We start from the raw sequence: 23,962 nt of genomic DNA, 5'->3' as shown, positions 1-23,962 counted from the left end.
GGAAGGGTCACATCATTATTCCCTCTCGTTTCTTAGTTTTCACTCTAAGCATACATTGTAGGATTCAATACAGAACTAATAAAAGAGGTCTACAAAGTAGGAAAAGAGCCTGTCCATCTGTGGTGGGATAGTCATACAAATATGTTTTCAAATTTCAGTGACCACTGTGTTCTGTGTTAGTTTTCCTCCTTAAAACAAAACAAAAGAAAACAAAAGAAAACAAAACAAAACCACCACCAACAAAAACAACAAAATAAACAAGTCCCAAATACCCTTCTTTCCTCTTTCGTTTTTCTTTCTTTTCTTCCTTTTTTTCTCCTTGGCAATACCTGGAAATGAAATAATTTTCATGAAATCACTGCATGGTTGGTACTGTCAGGCCTGCTGCTCAAACTGCTACAGCAGGTTGTCCAGGACCAGCTCCAGTCAGGTTTTAATGTCTTTAGGGATGGAGACTCCACAACCTTTCCGAACAACTTTCCGAACAACCTGTTCTAACATTTAACCACCTTGTAAATAAATAAATAAATTCTTATGTTTAAATGGAATTCCTCATATTTCACTTTGTGCTCATTGTACCTGGTCTGCATAGTCCCAGATATTTCAGTCTCTCCTCATATGTCAGATCCTTCTACCTGTCCATCATCTATGTGGCTCTAAACTAAAATTCCAGATGTGCTGGAACTGAAGTACATCATATTCACTGGCCACTAATGGAACTAGTGGTATTTTGTCTTAACCACCGACTTCAATTATGTCTTCTTCTTTCTGAATAACAAATCTTTAAACATTCTCAGCTGTGTCATATACCATAATGAATGTAGCAGTAAATGGGATGTCAGACAAGCACCATTGACCTAGATAAACAACGTTACTGTGTAGAGACCTACTGGACCCAGATAATTACTGTAATTTTCCCCTTAAAAGATATAAAAAGTATCATGGTCCCAAAGCTGTTATTCTTATTAATGCCTTCAAGCTCATAATTATTTTTTCTTCTTCATGTTTATTATAGAATTCAAATGTTTAGAGATGATCTGCATTTTAAGAATTATTAGATCTGATTTGAAAAATAGTGGCTATTGGACATGGAAGGAATTATTTAAAAAACAAACAAACAAACAAGAAAAACAGCAGCGAACTTATGTCAGATATTTTTCTTTTTTAACCCACCAGAGTGCGGAAAAAAAGCTATTTTGGAAAGAAGTAAAACTTGTCCTCCCATGTGAAAACCCCTGGAGGCTGATTCCTTCCTTTTGTACAGCCTGGCTTTAACAGTGTAACTAGATGCGTTTCTAAATTTAAAGCATACACATTTGTAGTATATTGATAGTCACATGGCATTTGGTGCTTTAAGTTGGCATGTAAGCCCTCTGTTTCAAGCAAAGACTTAAATCTGCAATCTGTTGCAGGATGGTCTAAACTTATTTTTTGGAAGGAAGAAGGTGCTTTCTAGTACAGTTAAAAACTAAGTGCAATGGTAGGTAAGCTTATGGGGGTGATGAGGGGAGTTAAAGGAGTTGAAGGTTTAGAATGTGCAGCCCAAAAACCTGACAAAATAGGAATTAATGATATCCATTTGGAAATGTTCTACTTCTATCTGAATAGCTTCAAAATATGAAATGAATAGTTGAGAATATTGTAAATGATAATATATTAAGACATACTTCACACCTTGTATTGTGCAGTTACTAGAGGTGAATCCTTTTTGTATTTCTTTATATAACTGGTCCAGATTTGTATGTTCAATAATCTGTCAGTTACAGAAATGAATGATTGCAAAAGTGCAAGTCCATATGCTTCCCAGCATACAAAGTCTTCACTGAGTCAGAAAAGAATGTAGAAAAAGAATCATGTTTTGGCTTCTGTATAATATTGTCAATCAATCTGACCACAACTCAATATGTGAAAAAAAAAAAAAAAAAAAGCTTTCTAGCATAATTTAGAAATGTTTGATCAATAGCTCATTCTCTTTTCTCTTGTTAAAGTACCTTAACAAAGAACCTCATTACTTTAATTCTTGTGAGGGTTTTGCTGCTCTGGCTGGATGCACAAAACTCTATAGGACCTCATGGGATTCATCCAAAGGTAGTGAAAGAGTTGGCTGTTTTCATACCAAGACCTCTCTTAATTATTTTCAATGGTCTTGGGAATCTGGAGACGTCCCAGTTGATTGGAAGCTAGCAAGTCTTGTCCCATTTCCTTGGGAAAGCTAAGAAAAGAAACACCAGTAATAACAGGCCTGCCAGTTTCACTTCAGTGCCTGGTAAAATTATGGAGAAGATTTTTCTGTGAGTTACTGGGAAATACTTGGAAGACAAGGCAGCCATTGGTCATAGTCAAAGTAAGTTCACGAACGGAAAGTCCTGTTTAACTAATTTAATTTAATTTTATGAGAAAAGTGAACTGGCTTCTCTCTAGTTGACCAAGGAAAGCCAGTAGATGTGACTTTTTAGATTTTGATTTTAGCAAAGCATTTCATACTGTTTTTCACAGTATCCTTCTGGACAAAATGTTCAGCATACAGCTAGATAAGTACAGAATATAATGGGTGAATGATTGGTTTATGAATTGGGCTGAAAGGGTAATAGTAAATGGGGTTACATCAGGCTGGCAGCCAGTCATTAGTGGGGTTCTGCAGGGCTTGATTTTAGGGCATGTTCTCTTCAATGCTCTTATAAATGATTTGAATGCAGTACTTGAGTGAATACTAAGTAAGTTTGCAGACAACACTGAATTAGGAGTATCTGTTGACTCCCTCTAGGGTAGAGAGGCCTCACATAGAGACCTTGACAAATTAGAGGGCTAAGCAATCACCAACTGCATGAAATTTAACAAGACTGAATGTGGGATTCTGTACCTGGGCTGGAGTAATCCTGGCTGTACATACAGATCAGGGGATGAGAGGCTGGAAGGCAGCCCTTTGGAAAAGGATCTGTGGGTTTTGGTCAATGGCAGGATGAATCAGCAGTGTGCTCTGGCAGCCACCTGTATTCTGGGGTGCATCAAGCACTGTATGGCTAGCTGGTCAAGGGAATGGATTGTGCCACTCTGTTCTGTGCTAGTGTAACCTCACCTTGAATACTGTGTGCAATTTTGGGCACCGCAATATAAGAAGGATATAAAATTATTCGAGAGTGTCCAAAGAAGGGCTATGAAGATGGTGAAAGGTCTGGAGGGGAAGACATATGAGGAGTGCATGTAAAGAATGCACCATTCAACATAAGAAAGCATCTCCCTGAGATCACTGCACAGCACTTGAAAAATAATAATGTACATCTATGTGTGGATATATATATTGCCTTTTGTTCATTTTCTTCCAAGTTGCTAAAGAAATGGGGTATCTGATACTTGTTGCCATGTAACATAGAAAAAGAATCTCTGTTTTTGCAAGTTTTTGCAGAGACAAACTACCAAAATAGGCACAAGACTGAATTTCTGTCTTTCCAGTTTTTTGTTGCCTGTTTTAATCAACAGAATGTCTATGTCCTGCCCACATGCCTCTATGGCCATGTTTAGCTTTGCATATAAATTTGATGAACTTTAGCGGCTATGAACTGTCAAACTATTTCATCTTGAAATGGAGATAACAGTCATGTTTGTTGTACACACGGAGGAATCTATCAGTGGCATCCATCAGATCTGTCATGCTAGAAACCATCTGCTTTATTGTCTAGGACTAAATATGGGAAGGTCTGATAACATCACTGAAAAGTTTATCAGTCAAAACATCATCACATGCCAAAGTATATTACTCATAATGAAATACATATATTAGTAAAATCTGGATGTTATTTTATTCTACTCTCTGTAGAGTTTTGTTGCAAAGTGGAACAGATCAAAACAAATTTTACAGAACTCCTCTCTCCTCCCACACCAGGCTCTCTCCCTCACCTACCTATATGATAAAGACTTTAGTGAATGCTTCAAAGGATGTGGAAAGAGAAAGCTAAGATAATGGTCTATGTTTTACTGGTTGTGATAAAGAAGGTGTTAACAAGAAAATGGTATGCTGCTGAAAGAAAGAAGAGCTAACAAACAAAGAAACAAATTGGTAGAAGCTGTCTAAATGTAATGTGGACATTTACAAGAAATTCCATTACAGACTTTTTTTGTTGTTGTGGTGGTGGTGGTGGTGAAGGCTTACTGACAGCAATAGGATCAGGACTTGTATAGAAAGGGTACAAGAATATTGCATATCTTGGGCAGTGAAGGAGGGAGAGCATTGAAAAGAATGTAGTAGCTTTATGAGCATGTAGAAGTAGTGAGTGTTTAGTGTAAGGACATTAGTTTAGTGTAAGGACATTAATTACTGACAAGATTTTATTTCTTTATAAGATGCTGGTCCTGACTCTTATCAACGTTTTGTTTATTTATTTGTTTTGGTAGCTTGTCTAGTTTGCTATGATTAGGTGTAAAAAGAAACAGGTGTACATTTAGGGAACGTACCATTTGGCTGTTAACAGTAATATTAATTGTGCAAAATAAGCAACTCATGTAAAAGCAGAGATAGCCATTAGCCATGCAATTTGGAAGACTTTAAAATGTGAAAGCTAAAGATCACCTTTATTTTGGAAGAATTTGGTACAGGGAGACAGAAAAGTAACTGAAATTCATGGTAAGTTTCATTCAGTGTTATCATTCATGAGACCATCAACTCTGCATTCACATTTATTGATAGATAGGAAAATGCAGATGTCAAAAAGAGTAAACACCTGATAGGTCAGGGTCGTACAACTAAAACTTTAACATTTTTTGGAGTGTGAACACCCTTCAAATTGAATAAGATAAAGAATCAAAACTGAACGTGCAATGATTTCTTATTTGACTAGAGGTTGAAAGCTGATGTCAGTAGTGTTGGGACTTCGTGATTTTTATACCACTATATCTTTCCATAGTACCTGATCTCTACAATACTGAGCAACTACAACTGCAGAGAGCTAAAAACGTGATCTAAGATTATAACAGGTTTGATTGACAGCCTGTTGAATCAAAATAAGCAACTCGGAAGCACTGTGGGAAGTGTTGTCATTGTTAGAAATAGCATGCTTTTCCCCATTGCAGTGCACAAACAGCAAATGGCTCCCAGTCAAGACAAAGGAGATTTAACAAGGTATTTTCTCATAGCATTCTATGGTTCCTATATTATTTTCCCTTGTTCTTAATTTTAAAGGAATGATAAGCTTATTTTCCTTAGTCTTACAGTTCTCATGTTATCTTTTAAACCATTTTCCTGGAAATACAAAAAGAGGTTCGCAAAACATTTACTTGCTGCTTTGTATTCAGGGCAAGAGTCTTCTCTTTTGGCTGCTTGGAGAAGACTGTTTGACAATAACAATTGCTGTCAGATGGGGATCTTGTACTTGCATCAGAAAAGACACTTTCTTTTTTAAAACTCAGCACAAAATGTGTCTGAAGTTCTGATGAAAGTACAATCACAGATTTATACACAGACCACAGGAAGAAAAGCAAATGGCAGAAACTATTTTTACTACAAATCACTAGAGTACAGAAGCATTTATTAGGGTGGAAATCAATTGCAAACAATTAGCCAAATCTTCGTTGTTATTAATTTGGCAACACATTCTTCACAACATATGGAAGCAAATTAGAAAGTATTTCAGCATAGTGAATATCACATTTTAGGGAGTTTTTGTTAATGAGTAGGATCCTTAGCTGGCAACTTTTACTAATTGAAAAAAACTTAATTTCAACTGTAGAGATAAAAATTAATTTGCATATTTCCCTTCTCCTTGAGACATGTTTGCAAAATATGAAGCATTGCAGTGTTTCTAAGTCAGAAACTATTTCTTTATTCTTTCAGAGACAAGAGTGGAAATAATACAGTTGGCAGAGATTCCAAGTTGTACTATGGCTCTGCTCTCTGCAAACACCTTTATTATTGATAACTGTTGGGTAGGAGGAATGGAATTACAGTGACAACTCAGAAAGGATGATGCATACAAATTCTTGAAATAAATATGTAAGGTTTGGCTAGCCAAGTTCCTTAGGACTCCAACCCTTAAACTGGAAACATCACTTCCACTCCTTCCTTGTAATGAAATCCTTCCATGAGCATCAGTTATTGGCTCCTATTAGAAATGAGATTAGCTGGATCTCTGCAACATTAATCTGATTTTGCAAACATCTACAAAGATTATTATACCTTCTTTCATGTTGCGGTATTTTAAGCCAGGAAGCTAGGACTGAGAAGATTACTTTTTTTCTCCTGAAATATGCTTATTAAAACAAAACAGAACAGAAAAGAACAAAACAAAACAAAACAAAACAAAACAAAAAAAAAACAACATTTTTTTTGAGAAAATGGATACAAAAGTTACTTTTTCATTAGGATTGCAATTAAGAATATAATTTAATCTACATAAAAAAAAAAGTAAAAAGAAAGTGAACTTTCTTTCCTAATTTTATTTTTATGCTCTTAGGAGCTGGCCCTCCTCTCCCCAGGAGCTGCTCTTAGGATGAGGCTTTAGTGCTGATCCCTGCTGTGCTTCTTCACAGCTGTGTCAGTAGATGTGGCCACCCAGTCCTCACCTCGACCCAGACCCACTGAATAGGCTGCCCAGCTTGACCTCTAACTGCCTTACCACTTGACTGTGTCACTGTGGTCCTGATCACTTTCTGGCTTGATCCGGTCTTGGCATTGCTGCTGTGCTTCCTGGCTCTTTGTTGGTCAGCTCACTGCTAACACCAGCCATACAGAGGCTTGAGGTTCACCTTTTGTGGAGCTGCTGGCCCCTTCCCTGACACCCTTCCATGTGACTTTTTAAAATGGGTTTACAAAGGAGCAGAGGGAGCAATTGCAAAACTGCAAAGCATACATAATATTCTGTCAAAAAGATATAGGGCTCCTTCACTTTTGATTGAATCTTGCCCATTGAAAAGCTTCAGGCTAAATTTTATACAGAAATAAAGAATGTTGAAATTAGGCTGAAGTGGCTAAGAAATTGAATAAAATATATTTATAAGTGTACTGAAGCAATTTCAACTACATCTGCACTTGAATTAAATTTGCTCTGTAGAAATAAAAATATTTATTATTATTATTATTATGGTAAGGAAAAAGCTGTAGAAGGCAGTGAGTTTTGGTTAACATTTCTACAGACTTTATTGAACATATAAATGCTACGTGTATATTCATAGGTACCAGTTTTCCACAGCTGAAACAAACTGAATTAGCACAGGGTGATCTACAAACACTAATCCATACTTTTTACTCCACATTTCTAAAATAGTTTATAATAGTTTGATTCAAAAATAAGCTCAAACATTGCAACAGCAAGCTCTATTATGATTCTGATGAGTTAAGTGAAGATCAATGGAATGACATAACACAATATAAGGAGTTTTTTCTTTCACATTTACTTTTGTTTGTGTTCAGGGAAGGCAATAAAAACTTTCAGACAAAGATGCTTCATGTCCTCAGTATAAGGAAAGATTAATAAAACTTGTGTTTATTTTTTGTTTCAGTAAGCAAAGCTGAGACAAGATTTTTGAAATTCATGAGGAACTCTACAGACCTCCAAAGTATATTTTGGTGAATCTGTATTAAGTTTTGACCAGGAGGTGCAACTTAAGTTGCACTTATCTGATACTGGGTTTGTGGGAGCTTCAGTTGGAGCAGCTATTCCTTTTCCCTGCAACTGGCTCATGAGCCCAGCCAATATTGCGAGGGAATCATGTCTCTCTGCCCCAGTGAGGTCTGATTTCAGTAATTCAGAGTGATGCTATTTGTATACCTTTTCATTTTTTCCTAGATTCTGCAGGCATTTCTGACTCCCCCATTACCAACCACAGAGTAATAGACATCTGCAGTACCACTGGAAATCTGGCCAAAATTTTCCTGAAACTGACAAATCCCATTAACTGCTAAGTCTCTTATTAGGTTCACAGTTTACATGTCTTTTATTTCTCTACTTTGACACTTCTATGACTTGAGAGGTGTGATCTACCATAACATTTTAGAGTCCACCTCTCGCTGTTGGAACAATGTATTCAAACAGCATGATCACATTTTGAAATGCATTCTGCAGGAATGTTAAATATAAAAAGAGGTTGCACTTCATATCTTCCTTTGTTGTCTTTCTTTTGGTAGTGGTTAAAGGATACTGCAACCAGGTTTATGTGCACATTTTTAAGGGAATATACCTACATGCTGCTACGTAGTTTAGTTTTGATGTTTTTGTAAATAGTGGGCATGATAATTTTCTTTTAAAGGCATCATCCTCTATCATATGATTCCTTCATGGTCTTTTTGGTGGGAGGGGAGGTGGCAGAGTTGCTATATTTTCTGTTCCCTTTTCTCTTTTCACCTAAAGTTCTTGAAATTAATCTCTTCTTCAGCCTAACATGTCTTCTCAATATCTTCTGTACTCTATTATCCTCCATGACCAGGTTTCTACTAACAACCGGTTCGGTTGGCTAAAATGCCACCCTCTCTTGCATTCCGTAAATTATTTCTAGAATACTTTTCTTTTTCTTTGCCATGACTATCATTTGAACTTTTTACGGATAACAACCTCCCTTTATATAACTGTGCTAAGTCAGATGGTATACATGACTAATCATGCTTGAACTTAATTTTCTCCTTCAATTAGAACAAATTGATTGGTCAGGGAATCAATTAATTATTGCTTATAGGCTCCAGCCAAGCTAGAAAAGACATTTGAGTAACAGTCAGTCAGAAAATATATTAATTTCATAGCATGCTGAGATTTTGTCTGGTAAGGTTAACAACTGTGTCACATTCAATCACTGATATTAGAATTAATGTTAATTTTAAGCAAGCATGGAAAGCTGTCCATGGAGTTCAATACTGTATTTTTCTAATGTCAAGGCTCATGTGGCCCTTGTGTTAGTTACACTAATTGTAAGTTCACTGATGATGGAGATTACAGTCTTTCTGAGGACACTCCATGTGTCTGAAAAACACCCAACTCACCAACACAGAACAGTATGTGGACCAGATGGATGGAAGCATGAAGCAATGCAGAAAAGACTGTCATGGAAGATGCAAGGTGCTTGGAAGTGCCAGTGTCTCATTAAGTCAGACAACAAGGCATTTGAGAGAATAAGAGGTTGGCATTTCTTAATACTAGTAGAGATTTTGGTACCAGATAAATTGGAATCAAAGTAGAAATCACTCTGTAAACAAAGATGTCAGTATAAATGATATAAAGGTTTGTTGGTAAGTACTCTTTGAGTCTTCTACATGAAGCCTTTTTAAAAAATCATATCTGCTGGAGAGAAAGAAATTGTTGCTTCATTATTCCTGAGAAAGTTCACAAAATTATTTATAGTTTTATAAACAGAGTATTTTCAGCAGTTTAGAGGTGGAGAGTACTTTTATAGTATCTTTCCTCTAAATATGTAGTTAAAGCTTGTGTGATGGTGTACTTCCCCCAGCTTGATCAGAACATCTAGCCTAAGCAGATAACCATCAATTGTAGGCATGATGGATGTGTCTGGTCGTGTTGGCTGGTATCCTGGATTTGGGGAAGGCAGAAGACAAATAGCCAAGGACTAATTTGAGCAATGCATGCCCAGACACCACTAACTGTAGTGCTGGCCAAATTTGGAAGAAAGTCTGACTTAAGCCAAATTTGGAAGAAACTAACATCTGTGTGCAAATATGACCATAAGTCAATTATCTTACTCCATAAATAGTGAGCAGTCCAAGAGCCCTTTGACAAAAGCTGTTGAATAATTTTGAATAATTTTGAATTTTGTCATGGTTTTGGCTGGGATAGAGTTAATTTTCTTGACAGAGGCTTGCATGATTCTGCATTTTTGATTTTTGATGAAAACATTTGTGGTGACTTACTGATATTTTTAGTTGTTGCAGAGCAGTGCTTACACTGAGTCAAGGACTTTTCTTCTTCTCGTGCTGCCCCACCAGTGAGGAACTGCGACAGAAGATAGGTAGAACAGAACAGAAAAGAACAGAACAGAACAAAATAATTCAGTTAGAAGTGACCTTCAAAAATTATCATGTCCAACTGCCTGACTACTTCAGGGTTAACAAAAAGCTAAAGCATATTATTAAAGGGCATTATTGAAATGCCTTTTGAACAATGACAGGCGTGAAGCATTAACCACTTCGCTAGGAAGCCTGTCCCAGAGTTTGACCAACCTAACAGTAAATAGATTTTTTCCTGCTCTACAGTCTGAACCTTCCCCTGGCACAGCTTTGTTCCCGTGCATTCTGTCATTGGTGAGCAAAGAACAGAGACCAGCACTTCCCTCTCCATTGTCCCTCCTTAGGGAGTTGCAGAGAGCAATGAGGTTGCCTCTGAGACCTCCTTGTCTCACAGTTAGACAACCCAGGTGTCCTCAGCCTCTCCTTATAGGACATACCCTACAGCCCTTTTACCAGCTTTTTTGCCCTCCTGTGGATGCTTTCAAGTATTTTAGCGTCCTTTTCATATTGTAGAGCCCAGAACTCCATAAAATATTCAAGGTGAGGCCACATCATTGCTAAACATGGTGGGAAAATCACCTCTTTTGAACAGCTGGCTATGCTGTGTTTAATGCACCCCAAAATGCTGTTTGCTCTCTGGGCTCCCAGGGCACACTACTGGCTCACATCAAGCCTGCTGTCAACCAGCACCTCTCAGTCCCTTTCTGCATGGTTGCTCTCGAGCCACTTATGTTCCAATCTGTATATGTCCTGAATTGCTGCATCCCAAGTGCAGAATTCAGTTTTTCTATTGTTGAACTTCATGCCATTGCACCAATCAATCTAGTTCCCTCTGTAAGACCTCTCATCCTTGTGACCTCCAGAGGGTCAACAGCACCTCCCAGTTTATTATCATAAGGAAAATTGCTAAGGATACATTCAGTTCCTGCAATGATCATTGATGAAAATATTGAACAAATTGGTCCAAGAATTGAGCCCTGGCCCACACCTCTAGTGACTGTCAACCACCCCCATTTATTAAGACAGGACTTTCCCTTCATGAACCCATGTTGACTGTGCCTGATAACAGCTTTGTTCTTTAAGTGCCTTTCAGTAATATCCAAAATAATCTTCACCATAAGTTTTCCAGGTACCGTGGTCTTCCTAGGTCTTGTCTTGTGCCCTTCTTGTAGATCAGTATAACATCGGCTAGTTTCCAGTCAGCAAGGAAAGCCTTTTTTATTTTCTGACACCACACTGGCCACTGTCATCTCAGGCTGAGCTTTGTTTTCTTCTTGTTTTCTCCCTGCAAATGTGAACTGCACTCTCTCTGTGAAGCCTGACCTTGTTTCCAAAGATCATACATTTTATTTTTCTGCCCTAGTTTCAGGAGGTGTTCCCTGTTCAGCCAGGCTGGTCTTCTGCCCTGCTTGCTTGACTCGTGACACAATGGAATTGCCATTACATTATGGATTGCATTAGTAAATATTTCACTATTTCATTATATTTCTTCATTTTAAAGCCTGATTCTTTCTTTCCTCTGTAGAAAATGAGGATTCTTTCTTTCCTCTGTCTCTAAATGGGCATTATCTAGTGAGACTTTGCAGTCATTTGGTTGATATGCCATGGAGTAGGTCAAAGAGCAGGGCTCAGTCACATCTACATAGTGTTTACACTAGACTAACTTCTCTAACTTCTCAATGAGACATGTAATGTTAGAGTGGTTGCCTCTGCTTTGAAACTAGCTTCAGATCCTTTCTGGTTTGTCATAGACACTTTCCTTTCTGACTCTTGTAAAGACAGATCTCAAATGCTGCTTCTTTGTAGACACGGACTGCTCCTATCTGGATTTGCTTATACAGTGCACTGTGAGACTCATAAGATTGGATTTAGGAATCTATACCTTTCCAAAGAGTAAGTTTTAACTTCCTATTGCTCTTCTGTTAGTGAGGGAGAAAAAGCTAATCATTTATTATCTTGCAAATTCAATGAATTTTAAAAGCATATTGCCATGTCAGCCATTTCCTCTTGTGGAACTAATTAGCAGCTGAATACCATTATTATAATGTAATTAATTAGTTGAAGAGATAGCAATACTTTTTTTTTTTTTCCCCTGTTTTTCTAGAAAAATGTGCATAGCCATCTGATCTGATGATCTGATCTGAAATATCTAAAAATTAACTGTCAAAACTCCAGGTAATAAGTAGTTTGAAAGTGGTGTGGCTGCTATTATGTGTGAATACCAAGAAAATATTTGTGTGTGACATTTTTCTAGATATGCAAAGAACCTCTCTCCCACCTCCTTTTTTTTTTTTTTTTTAATCATAAAGCAAGTGATTTCTTAAAAAATAGAGAAATACTTGGTAGTATCCAAGTGCAATGGCTCCAGTTGTGATATATGTGAAGTTCTGTAACCCTTGGAGACTCATCATCCTGCCATACAGAAAAACTGAACCAAACTGAATGTTACTATATTCTGCTGTTCTCTTTCCCTTTCATCAAAATGAGTGAAACCCACTGACAGTCCATTTTTTTTTTCCCGCTATCCAGCTCAGCAAATATTCAGTGTTAACTCATTTTGAACTTCTACATTACTTCAACAGTTCCGACTCCTTGGAGTCTTATTGCACAATATTGCCTGGCATTATATTTGCTCTTTGTCACCCTCATAAGCTAAGTGATACAGACATACCACAGATTCTACCAGTTGCTTTGTAAGTTTAGTGACCAGAATTCTGTAATGAAGACTGAGAAGTCTATTTCCAAACAGTGATGAAAGACAGGAGGGAATTACAATGATGCAATTCAGTCATTCTCACTCAGTGACTGAAGCAGTTCTCACTAAAAATTATTTTCTCTATGTAAGTATGGACCTAATCAAAGAACCACAGCACGGTTGAGGTTGGGAAGGACTTCTGGAGGTCACCTGGTAAAACCTCCTGCTTAAGCAAGCCCCCTGCAGCCTCAATACCGGCATGTCTCTCTTGTACTGGGGAGCCCATCACTGGACATGGTACACTGTGCTGGGCATCACCACTGCTAAATTGAGGGGACAGATCACCTCCATTCACCCGCTGGCAGCACTCCCTCTAATGCAGCCCAAGATACTGATAGCCTTATTTGTGGCATGGACACATTGATGGCTCATTTTCATTTGGTGTCCACCAAAACACCGAGGTTCTTTTCCGCCAAACTGCCTTCCAGCTTGCCAGCCTTCAGCATGCACTTGTGGTTATTCCTCTCATGAGCAGGACTTCACAGTTCTTCATGTTGAACTTCACGAGCTTCCAGTAAACCCATTTCTTCAGCCTGTCCAGGTCCCTTTGGGTGGCAGTATGACCTTCTGATGTATCAGTCTCTTCCTCCTAGTTCAGCAGTCTCTGCTGAAGGGTACACTGCTCCATCTTTCAGATCATTAATGAAGATGATATACAGGACTGGACCCATTATTGACCACAGGCCTACATTGCTAGTTACTGGCATCCAACCAGATTTGGTATTGCTGATCACGATCCTTGGTGTTTGGCCAAAATTGCCTCTCTTTGCTAGGATGAATAAAAGTTTTAACAAGAAAGCCACGGGACAATTCCTCAGTGACGACCACGCTCAAATGAGAAATATCTTCAGTGAAGCATGTTTATCTGAGCTTGCCAAAGAACATCAAGCATGCTGCATTACTTTGCATTTTCAAATCCCCACTGAATGAGTTGTCTGAGCAAACATGCACCTCTGATTATCCCTACAAAATGGTTTTGAATGCAGATAGCTGTGCTCTGAAGAAGAGAAAACTGGAAAGCTTCACTGGAGATGAATGATGTTTTTTTTTTTAAAGATTTCTATAGACAGAGCAATCTTCTGTACCCACCTGGCAAAACCTTGTCTTTTGACAATGATGCCTGTAACTCAGAGCTATGAAGAGCTTGGCAGAAGTACCTTGTGCTAAAAACATTTTTCTCCATCTTCAGACCTTTACAATCACAGGGAACATGGCAGGACTTCTGTCACTTTATACATACTATGGTGGATTCAGAGGAATAAGCTTTTGTGGAAAGCATTAATGGAATTCAGGAGGAGAGACCAAGTCTTTGTGCATTGAAAACTCTGAAACAATGACTGCATCTGCTTGCATTACTTTGATACCCCGAGAAACAAACTATTTGAACTGCTTCCCTCTTGGGTTTATTGAGGTTGATACAGCTAGTGAAGGTTATTAAATGACATAAAGAGCAAGGAGTGAGCATGGTCCCTCATACTGCACATGGACCCTGCTACATGACAGGTAGTCCAGCTTAAAGTTTGCTAGCGAATACACACACCTCACACAAACCAGGCTGGATAAGACAGACACTTGACCTACTCAGCAGCTAGCACCAGGGGCCTGATGTGCCCCAGTGGCTTGCGTCCATGGGGGCTCTGTTGTGCTCAGCCCACTGGAAACATCTACAAAGAGCAGCACTCCCTCAAGTGTCCTGATGATAATATAGTCCTGAAGGAAGTCCTCATTAAAAAGGAAGCTAAGGAAGAATACTGCTCTTTTCTCCACCTCTGAGTAGTGGTATTTCCTGTCCCAGGCAGAAGCCATTGTTAGCACGTCATGGTACCCAGGGTACCTCATTATTATTATTATTATTATTATTATTATTATTATTGTTATTGTTATTGTTATTGTTATTGTTATTGTTATTATTTAAAAACTGCCAGAAGACTTATTTCCAAATTTGTTACACATGCATAGCAGAGAAGCTTATTATCATACGGTAACCAATTCTAACATCTGTGACAGTGCCATTTTTATATGTTATATCTTTTACTCCAGAAGCATTGAATTTAGCAGCAAAGGTGCTTGAAGGACATCTTTACAAACATTTTGACTCCTTAATAATCAAACAATCACAGTATTTTCAGGATTAGAGGAAAATAAAAAAGAAGATGACCTATTTATCTTTTCAAAAGTTTCAGTTGTGAAGACTTCTTTGTGGGTCTGATGTATGCTTGTAATCACCTTGAATGTCCCCAGAATACATAACAAGAGGAAGCTCAAAATGAACCGCTGTGAGAGGAATCCAGCAGCTGCCCCATGTTAGGTAAGGGCCAGTTTCAGCTGGCTCCAAAGGGAACTGCTGCTGCCCAGAGCTGAGCTGATAAACAATGTTGTTTGCACCTCTGTGAGAACAGATCTAAGAAAGGGAAAACAAAACAAAACAAAAAAACTGCTGCAAAACAACAGCTGGGAGAGTGAGAAGTGAGAAGCAGCCCTGCAGCCCCCAGGTGAGTGCAGCAGGAGGGCAGGAGGTGCTGCAGGCAGGCAGGCAGCAGCAGGTCCCCTGCGGGCTGTGCAGGGAGAGGCCCCTGGTGGAGCAGGCTGTCCCCCTGCAGCCCATGGGTCCCCCATGGAGCAGATCTCCATGCTGAAGCCCCCCCCATGGGTGGAGGAGCCCCCGGTGGAGCAGGTGGATGTGGCCTGGAGGAGGCTGCGGCCCATGGAGAGCCCCCGCAGGAGCAGGCCCCGGGCTGGAGCTGCAGCCTGTAATACACAATAAATGTTTGTTCATTGTCTTTTGTATTATAAAAACAAGGAGTTCTGTTTGAGGAGCAGGAGTTGCAAAAGCTTCCTGCTGAAGTAAGGAGCTGTATAGTACTTGGCTAGACACTATGAAAATTCTTTTTCTTAATGTAACAAAAAAGAGAACCCCCTCCCCTTCTCTCCTTCTGCATCTCAGTTGCCTCTTTTGTTCAAAGACCCTGCTGCAAAGCTCATGTAATCATCTCTTGATATGTTGCTAACCTAGTGGAGACAAAGCGTCAGGGACTGACCCTGACCGCAGCCCCCAGTCCCCCTTCCCCTGCACTGCTCGCAGGTGGGGAGGGGGAAGTAGAGAATTGAAATTGAAGTTGAGTCTGTAAAGAAGGGGGTGCAGGGGAGAAGTTTCTAGTTTGCTTTTAGTTCTAGCTATCCTACTCTTACTCATTGGCAATAAATCTTGTTAACATTCCTCATTCTTAATCTGTTTTGCCCGTGATGGTAATAAATGAGCAATCTTTCTGTCCTTATCTCAACCCGTGAGTTTTTTTTTTTTTTTCATATTTCCCCCCCTGTCCTGCTGAGGGAAGGAAATCAAAAAGGATCTTGGCAGGCACCTTGATGGTGAAGCGCCACATGTTTTTTTTGTTTGTTTGTTTGTTTGTTCGTTTTCCTTGTTTCATTGCAGTAAACCAGTGATCCTTTCATGAGTTATTTTTTTCTATAACCACTTAAACGCATTTCTTAAAAATGTGATAATTTCTATATATAAGTGCACATAATTCTAGACAAATAAAATGTAGATATTTTGCAGCTCTAAATAATCCAGTCCTTTCTCAAATGATGTATGAGGACCATTAAACACAGAAGGAATGTACTTGCTGTAACTAGGCATTTTACTTGGAGAAACTGAAGAACTTTGTTCTGCCTACACACCATGCTGGTAGCTGCTACCTGTGTATTCTCCATTATGACTCTAAATATGAATTGTTATTTGCAGTCTTTATCACCTATGAAGAGATACATATTCCATTAGTCACCTCTTTTTTACTTGTTAGAGAAGTCACACTTGTCAACGTGCACTGTGTGTTAAAAATGTCTCTTTAGGTGAATCTCATCCTTTCCTGATAATGGTCCTTCACAGTCCCCATCATCTGAAGAGAAAACCAGCAATGTTTTTGCTGTATTCTAACAGGCATTTTGAACATGGCTGTAGATAACAAGCACTTGAGGCTGATGAAATGGTGCATACTGATGCTGCTGAGAGAGGGGTCAGGGCTTCCGGAGCTAAGCCAGCTTTCAAGTCACTTAGGCTAACAGATATAATACAATACCTTTGCTCGATAGATTTTCCTAAATGCTGAAAGCACTCTGCAGGGTTATTTGTGAAGTTTTTAACTGATCTTAATGAAAAACAAAAACAAAAACCACAAAACAAAAAACCACACACGCACACACAAAAAAACACATTCTGCTGTCATTATTGTCTGAGAATGCAAACACTAGCATAAGCAAAGGAAGTAGTTAAGCCTGTTGTGAAACGAAGCATCTAAATGGGTCACTGTATTGTAAGCACATCTTACGATATATTTGCCAATGTTCAACCTAAATTCTTTCTCTTCCTGCTGTCAGGATTAGGTAATGCTATTTTCCCTTTCTGCTTCCACACCAAAGTGATAATTAATTAATGAATAGAAAGAAGTCTTCCCTCCCCCCCCCAAAACAAAACAAAACAAAACAAAGCAAACCCCAAAATTTGATTCTTCAGTTTAAGACAGTTAACTTCAAGAATTCAGAAGTCTGTTTATTGGAAGAAGTCCATTACTTCACATCTAAGCTCATTTTTTTCAGGTGCAAAGAAAATAAGAAGTACCTCTACTGAACTATGAGGAAGTTTTCATCAACAGCTAATGCCTAGAGCTCTGCTTTTGATTTTTCTTTTGCACATAAAGGTAAGCAAAGTTCTCCAGTCTGTCTCATTACACAGCATTAAAAATTCTTGATGTTGAAACACCTTTACAGTAGAGACAAGTGCTTTCTTTCAAATTTTATGTTTCCAGAAGCAGAAGATGATTGACAGTGAGTGCAAAACAGCCAACACAGGGAGTGAGCTTCCTCAAGTCTTCTGCAGCCCAAAAGATTTCCTCTGGAAGCCTCACTAGGAGAGGTAGGTGCTGCTGGCTTGGTCTGTATTGTCCAAACTCTGTAAGCTATAAACTGGAGCCTGAATTGTGTTGGAATTGAAATTTCCTCAGCACCAAAACTGCTATTTCTGAATGTAGCCAGGTTGCTTTCTGAAATGTGAAGGAGAGAATGGAATTTCTGAAAAGCATGCCAACTCCCCTTGGAGGTGTGAGGCAGCTGATGGCAATTTGACAGAGCCCCTGGTATGGGCCAGCAGGTAACTCTGCCCACACCACAGGTAGTACCCAGGTGCCTGCCTCTGGGGGTCAAGCCTCTCAGAGAGCCTGGAGCCTAAATTGGGAGCACCTCAAGCACTCAGGCTAGCACCTTGTCTGGCCAGGAAGTAGCTTTTGTACCTGCAGTAAATAAAGCAACAGACAGACAAAATGCTTTCCTGCACTTAGTTATGAGCCCAGATACATCATCAAGTTCTTTGTACGTCAGCCCAGCCAGCACTTACAGAGTATACACCTTAAAGGTATCTTCATGTTAGCTATTATTTTATGTTTCCCAGAAGGCTGTTCTAGCAGCCTACACCACTCAGCAACCGTTTCCAAATTATTAAGCTAAATTTATGGCCAGTTTGCTAATTCTTTAGTTTGTTATGTTTTTCTTCCTCTCGAGAATGTACTTCATGGATGTAGATTGAGACAAGAATCACATTTTTTTTCACTGCTGTTTATTTCTGTATTCCTGTTCTCACTTTTCTCTTTTATCTCCAGGCTATAATGAGCTGTAAAACATCCCTTTTCAAGTCAAAAATTCATTCATACTTTAAACTCTTAATTTTATTTGTTATCAACAGTTGGAGTTACAGAAAAAAGTTAGGTTCAAGCACTGGTGTTGAATGAATGGAAAACAATTTTCAAAATGATTAAACTATACAGTAAAAAGATATGGACTGTGATATATTTGCAACAGACTGACCTGATTATACTACTATGTTTGAATGCAACTTACAGAAAGAAAAATTACAGGAAAATCTGTTTCTGTTACAGAGAAGAGAAGCTGTGAGAGGTGTCTTAAAGGAAAAAATAATGCATTTAAGTTCACATGAGGTAATTTTTTTTTTTAATTGATAGCCCCAGGATATTAATATGCATAAAACCCCTGAATGTGATAGACTGCAATGCAGGAAAACTACAGAGTTTTAATTAGAACTCCTGTGATTGAAGATCCTAGATATAATTTTATTATGCAAGAACATTTGATTTTTAAATATGTGTTATTTTTATGTATATTACTAAAATGACTGGCTTGTCCTTTTTTTCCATTTATAAAGCATTTATTTGAAATATTGCACCAACATGTGACACGTAGCTGATTCTCAAAAGGCTTGTAATGTTTATGGAATGGTTTTGCAGTTTATAAATTTCTTTATCTCTGCACTTGTTTATAGTTAAGAAGATGAAATGATCAGATGGCACAAAACTCTGCATCTAATATTTTGAGTCATTTTGGCACAGCAGTTAAAGAATTTACTGAGGGTAAAATATCCTGTTCTCCTAGCTAGAGTGGAGTATCATATGCCTGCTATTTTCTGTTCATTAGCAATCTATCATGGCAGTGTGTACTCTCTGTCCTGTTGTTTAAAATGCAATAGCATTTTGAAGCATCATTGGAAACTAATGCTCCATAGTGAATTCAGAAATCACTGGACCAATTCAAGAAAGAGAAATCCACAGAAGGGTGCTAAATATGAGGGCCCTATCTGCAAGTTGATGACTGCATTTCCCCACTCTTCTTCCTCCCTCTGCATCTGCCATCACCCATGGGCAGAGCCTTTCGGTCTGATCACATGTGCCTGTACCATTAAAGAGAAGGACTGAGACAAGGAGGATCTGAGCAACAGACCATGACAACAATTTCTTGAAAGCACCAGCAAGCTGGAAGTAAAAATCATTTAAATTCCAAGCTACCTGTGCAGAGCTGAGCCGTTGTATTTTGAGAGAATTCTTTAATTTGCTGAAGTGACCGTTTTCTGGTAGTCCAAGATATTTACACATTCTGATTAAAATTGACAGAGTCTTTGTTTGGGGTGTCCTGGTTTCAGCTAGGATAGAGTTAATTTTCCTCCTAGTACCTGGAATGGTGCTGTGTTTTGGACTTAGAATGAGAATAATGTTGATAACACGCTGATGTTTTGTTTGTTGCAGGTCAGTGCTTATACTAAGTCAAGGACTTTTTAGCTTCTCACACTGCCCTGCCAGCAAGGAGACTATGGGTGCACAAGGAGCTGTGAGGGGACAGAACCAGAACAGGTGACCCCATTGGACAAGGGATGTCCCATGCCATATGGTGTCATGGTGAACAATTAATATGGGGTGGCTGGTTGGTTTGGGGGAACTGCTGCTCAGGGCATCAGTCAATGGATGGTGAGTAATTGCAGTGTGCATCGCTTGTTTTGTACATTCTATTATTATCATCATCATATTGTTATAATTGGTATTATTTATTTTCCTTTTCTTTCTTATTAAACTGTCTTTATCTCAACCCATTAACTTTTATTTTATTTTATTTTATTTTATTTTATTTTATTTTATTTTATTTTATTTTATTTTATTATTTATTTTATTTTATTTTATTTTATTTTATTTTATTTTATTTTATTTTATTTTATTTTATTTTATTTTATTTTATTTTATTTTATTTTATTTTATTTTATTTTATTTTATTTTATTTTATTTTATTTTATTTTATTTATTTCTCTCTTTATTCTTTCCCCCAGACCACTGGGGTGGTGGGGTGAATGAATGGCTGTGTGGTGCTGAGTTGCCTGTTTGCCACATTAACCATAATGGGGGGGAGAGTTTCAGGGCTAGACTGTCAGCTGCTGAAAGAGATAGTGCTGCAGCATCTGAAGCAGTGTTCCAATATACAGGGTGAGCCTTTCACTCAGGGTCCTTTGGAAGAATGGGCATCACCCCAATCCTATAAATCATGTTTCCACCAGCATTTATCAGAATATCTGTGAGGCAATATTTTTCCTCAACTGCGTTATGTACTTTTTATTTTTCTAAACAAGATTACTATGTTTGCTATTCTCTACCAAAACTGCCAGACAAATAAAACTTATTTACTTACTCCCTAATCCTTCATCATATTCCCTAAAGTGTAACAGTTAAACCAGTGCCTAATCTAATCTAAACTAATCTAGTGAATAACAAAGGCCTTGGAAATAAAGACATCTTCTCAATTACATTGATGCAATCCTAAATAGAACATGTTATCTGAGAGGTTTACTTTGACTTTGTTAAAGATTTCTATGCTTCAGGGATGAAAGGATACACACCTGCAGAGAAAAACAAACAAACAAACAAAAACTTTAATCACATGACCTATGACAAATGTCTGTCAGCTGCTTTAAGTGCAGAGTGCTGCTTTGACTACTGGTTATAGGAAATTGTTCTCAGAGTTGGGCTGAAAATATGGCCCTTAGATTTTGAACAAAATTTTCCCAATTAAAGCTTGCTTTCTTGAAATTGTAAAGCTTGTAAATTATAGTACCCAATAATCTTCCTTGTTCCAGAACACAATGATTGAGGAACAACCTCTCCTTCACATGAATGATCACAGCTATGAACAATGGCAGATGGGTCCCCCGTTTTACATATCCAGAAAGGAAAAAGAGAGACCTGAACCCTGAAACCTTCCTTAGTTCTGCCAGTTGACCAGTATGCCATGACCAGTTCAGCATTTAGCTTGTCCATGTGCTCTGTGCATGATTTATGAGCCTTGGATAACATCTTCTGCTTCAGTATTCTCTCCAAAATGAAGAGTTCCAGATAGCAGCTGTTCATCTTTATCAGCTAAGAAGATGAGCAGCTAAATCAGCTGCTCATCTTCATCATGCCAAATACAGGTCTGAAGATGTAGCCATGACAAGATTTTACCTAATTGTGTGCTCTTTATTGCCAAGGAGCACTTTGTGAAACCAATTTATTTATTTATTTATTTATTTATTTATTTATTTATTTATTTATTTATTTATTATTTTCATAGAAGCGTACAATCATAGAATATCCTATCCTGAGTTGGAAGGGACCCACAAAGATCATCAAGTCCAGCTCCTGGCTCCACACAGTATCAGCAAAATTCAAACCACATGTATGAGAGCATTGTCCAAACACTTCCTGAACTCCAGCAGTCCTGTTGCTATGAATCACTTCCCTGGGGAACCTCTCCCAGTGCCTGACCACCTCTGGGTGCAGACCCTTTCCCTAACCCCCAGCCTGACCCTCCCCTGTCCCAGCTCCATGCTGTCCCCTCGGGTCCTGTCGCTATCCCCAGAGAGCAGAGCTCAGCGCCTGCCCCTCTGCTCCCCTCCTGAGGGAGCTGCAGGCCACCATGAAGGCCTCCCCTCAGCCTGCTCTGCTCTGGGCTGAACAAACCAAGGGACCTTAGGCACTTCTTGTACATCTTCCTCTTCTAGAACCTGTGTAAACCGAAAGGTTTTGTTGAGCTCTTCCTTTGTAGAAAGAGCTCTGAAATCATCCCAAAGGTATTAAAACAAGTTTCAGCAGACCGTAGACATCACTATGATTATTTTTACCAAAACATGTAAAATTTATCTGTGTTGCATTTCACCTAACACCTGCCTGGTTAGTTTCGTAATGTTCTTCTGGAATTTGTTGTCATAATTGCAGGCTTTTTTCAGTGAATTAAACCACACACTTCACTGATCCCAGGGACATCTCTGATGACTCTTCTTCAGCATGAGAAATGAACACTAAACATTGCACTTTACTTTTGACCCTTCAGCCAGATGTCAGTCTACAGAAAAGTGTTTTCTCAAATATTGTAGTAGCTTTACTTCTTAACAACTTCTAACATGAAATCATGAGAATCCAGCTGTATTATGCCTTCCACACATACAAGCCCACATACAAGCCCAATCTTGTCTTATTGACAAGATTTCACATAATCCGCAGGTGTGAGAGGACTTCCTTTTAGAGAAGCCATCCTAGTTGTTTCCCAGAAAGAATCCATCCTGGCTGTTTCCCAGAAAAAAATATTTACCTCCATGTTTAATTATATATATATATTTTATTTTTTAACAGAGACTCTGCCCCAGAGACTCACTGGGTCACTGGTTCCCAGGATCCGCTGCAGAGCCCTCTGAATAGGTGTGGCGTATATTGGCACCCCTCCACTCTGTTGCAGGGGTCATCAGTAGTGCCTGGCTGGACACCTTGACCGGCAGCTCTTCTGTTTTGTGTGTGGAGCCCTTTGGGACTCTTTGGTGATGCCATCTGTCTTGGTGACTTACTCTTGGCTCACTGACATCTTCCTGATCTAACACTTCCCAAACATCCTATTCTGATGTGTCTGCTACAAAGACTGGGGAAGCTCACACGCGTCTTTAATTCCAGGTGATCTGTAAATGTATTTTTAGCGTATTTATTTCCTGTTTCCTTTTGACCAAGCATACTTTTGTGGATTTTTTTATTCACGTTGATGAAACTATGTTTTTAAATGCCAGATTTAGGAAGGTGATACCTGATCAGTCCAAGAACTTCATGCTTTTTACTGTTGTGTTTTTCTTGTTTGCTTAGTTTTGAAATAAAGCACAAGATATGAGCTCATATAAAGATATGGCTTATTTTTTTTTTGTTTAGTTTCGTGGAGGATTGTTGGGTTCTCTTTAACCTCTAGACTACATCCAAATGGGTTCTTTTGGATTTTTTTGCTTTGTTTTTACTCATTGCCTCATTTTTAGGTAGCTTGCTTTTCAAAAAAAGAACGCTAGCATTCTGAATCTATTTGACCTGCTCTCCCACTACAATAAGCTGTACTTACTGATAATAAGCCAGCCTTACTGTTAATACAGAGCAACTCTCCTGCAGTGTTTTGAACTAGGTCCCACAAACTACTCAAGACCAAATTTATAATGGCATTTTCAAGGACAAGACAAAAATGATATTCTGATCAGTATTTAGTGAGTGCAAGAATTCTCTCCACACTACTCAGGTAGGTATTGAAGTTTTCTTTCCACAGGTGGTTGAAATCTTTCACTTTGATTTATCAACTGATAAAATTTAGATTAATACTTCCATCGCCCTGGTCACAGGATCAATATGATCTTAGCAGTCAGTACGGGGACATTCACACACAATGATTACATAGTGGGCTCTTCTATGATGTTTTTACACTTAATATAATTCTTTCGTGGGCAGCATTGCTGAATGTATTAAATCTGTTGCTCATGTAAAGTGAAATGCTAGGTAACATTGTCCAACTAATCCTGTTTCCAAGTACCCCAGATGCTTATTATGTCAGGGTTGTCATCTGATACCACCTATTGTAGTTCCTCTGCTTTATTTTGTCTCAGGAGTTCTGCT

At 38.6% G+C, this 23,962-nt stretch overlaps 1 long non-coding RNA gene across 1 annotated transcript; it reads left to right on the top strand.

The window, feature by feature from the left end:
- Window positions 1-14,897: 14,897 nt before the first annotated feature.
- Window positions 14,898-23,316, top strand: LOC113840096 (uncharacterized). The gene is made up of 6 exons (XR_005261775.2): window positions 14,898-15,184; window positions 17,289-17,389; window positions 17,498-17,604; window positions 18,620-18,679; window positions 19,778-19,882; window positions 22,682-23,316. It is a non-coding gene; the product is annotated as an uncharacterized lncRNA (long non-coding RNA).
- Window positions 23,317-23,962: the final 646 nt, after the last annotated feature.

Source organism: Anas platyrhynchos, chromosome Z (genome assembly GCF_047663525.1).
Source record: "Anas platyrhynchos isolate ZD024472 breed Pekin duck chromosome Z, IASCAAS_PekinDuck_T2T, whole genome shotgun sequence".
Classification (NCBI taxonomy): Eukaryota; Metazoa; Chordata; class Aves; order Anseriformes; family Anatidae; genus Anas; species Anas platyrhynchos.
Note: the sequence above shows the minus strand (reverse complement) of the source record. Positions and strands in the feature narration are given on the sequence as shown.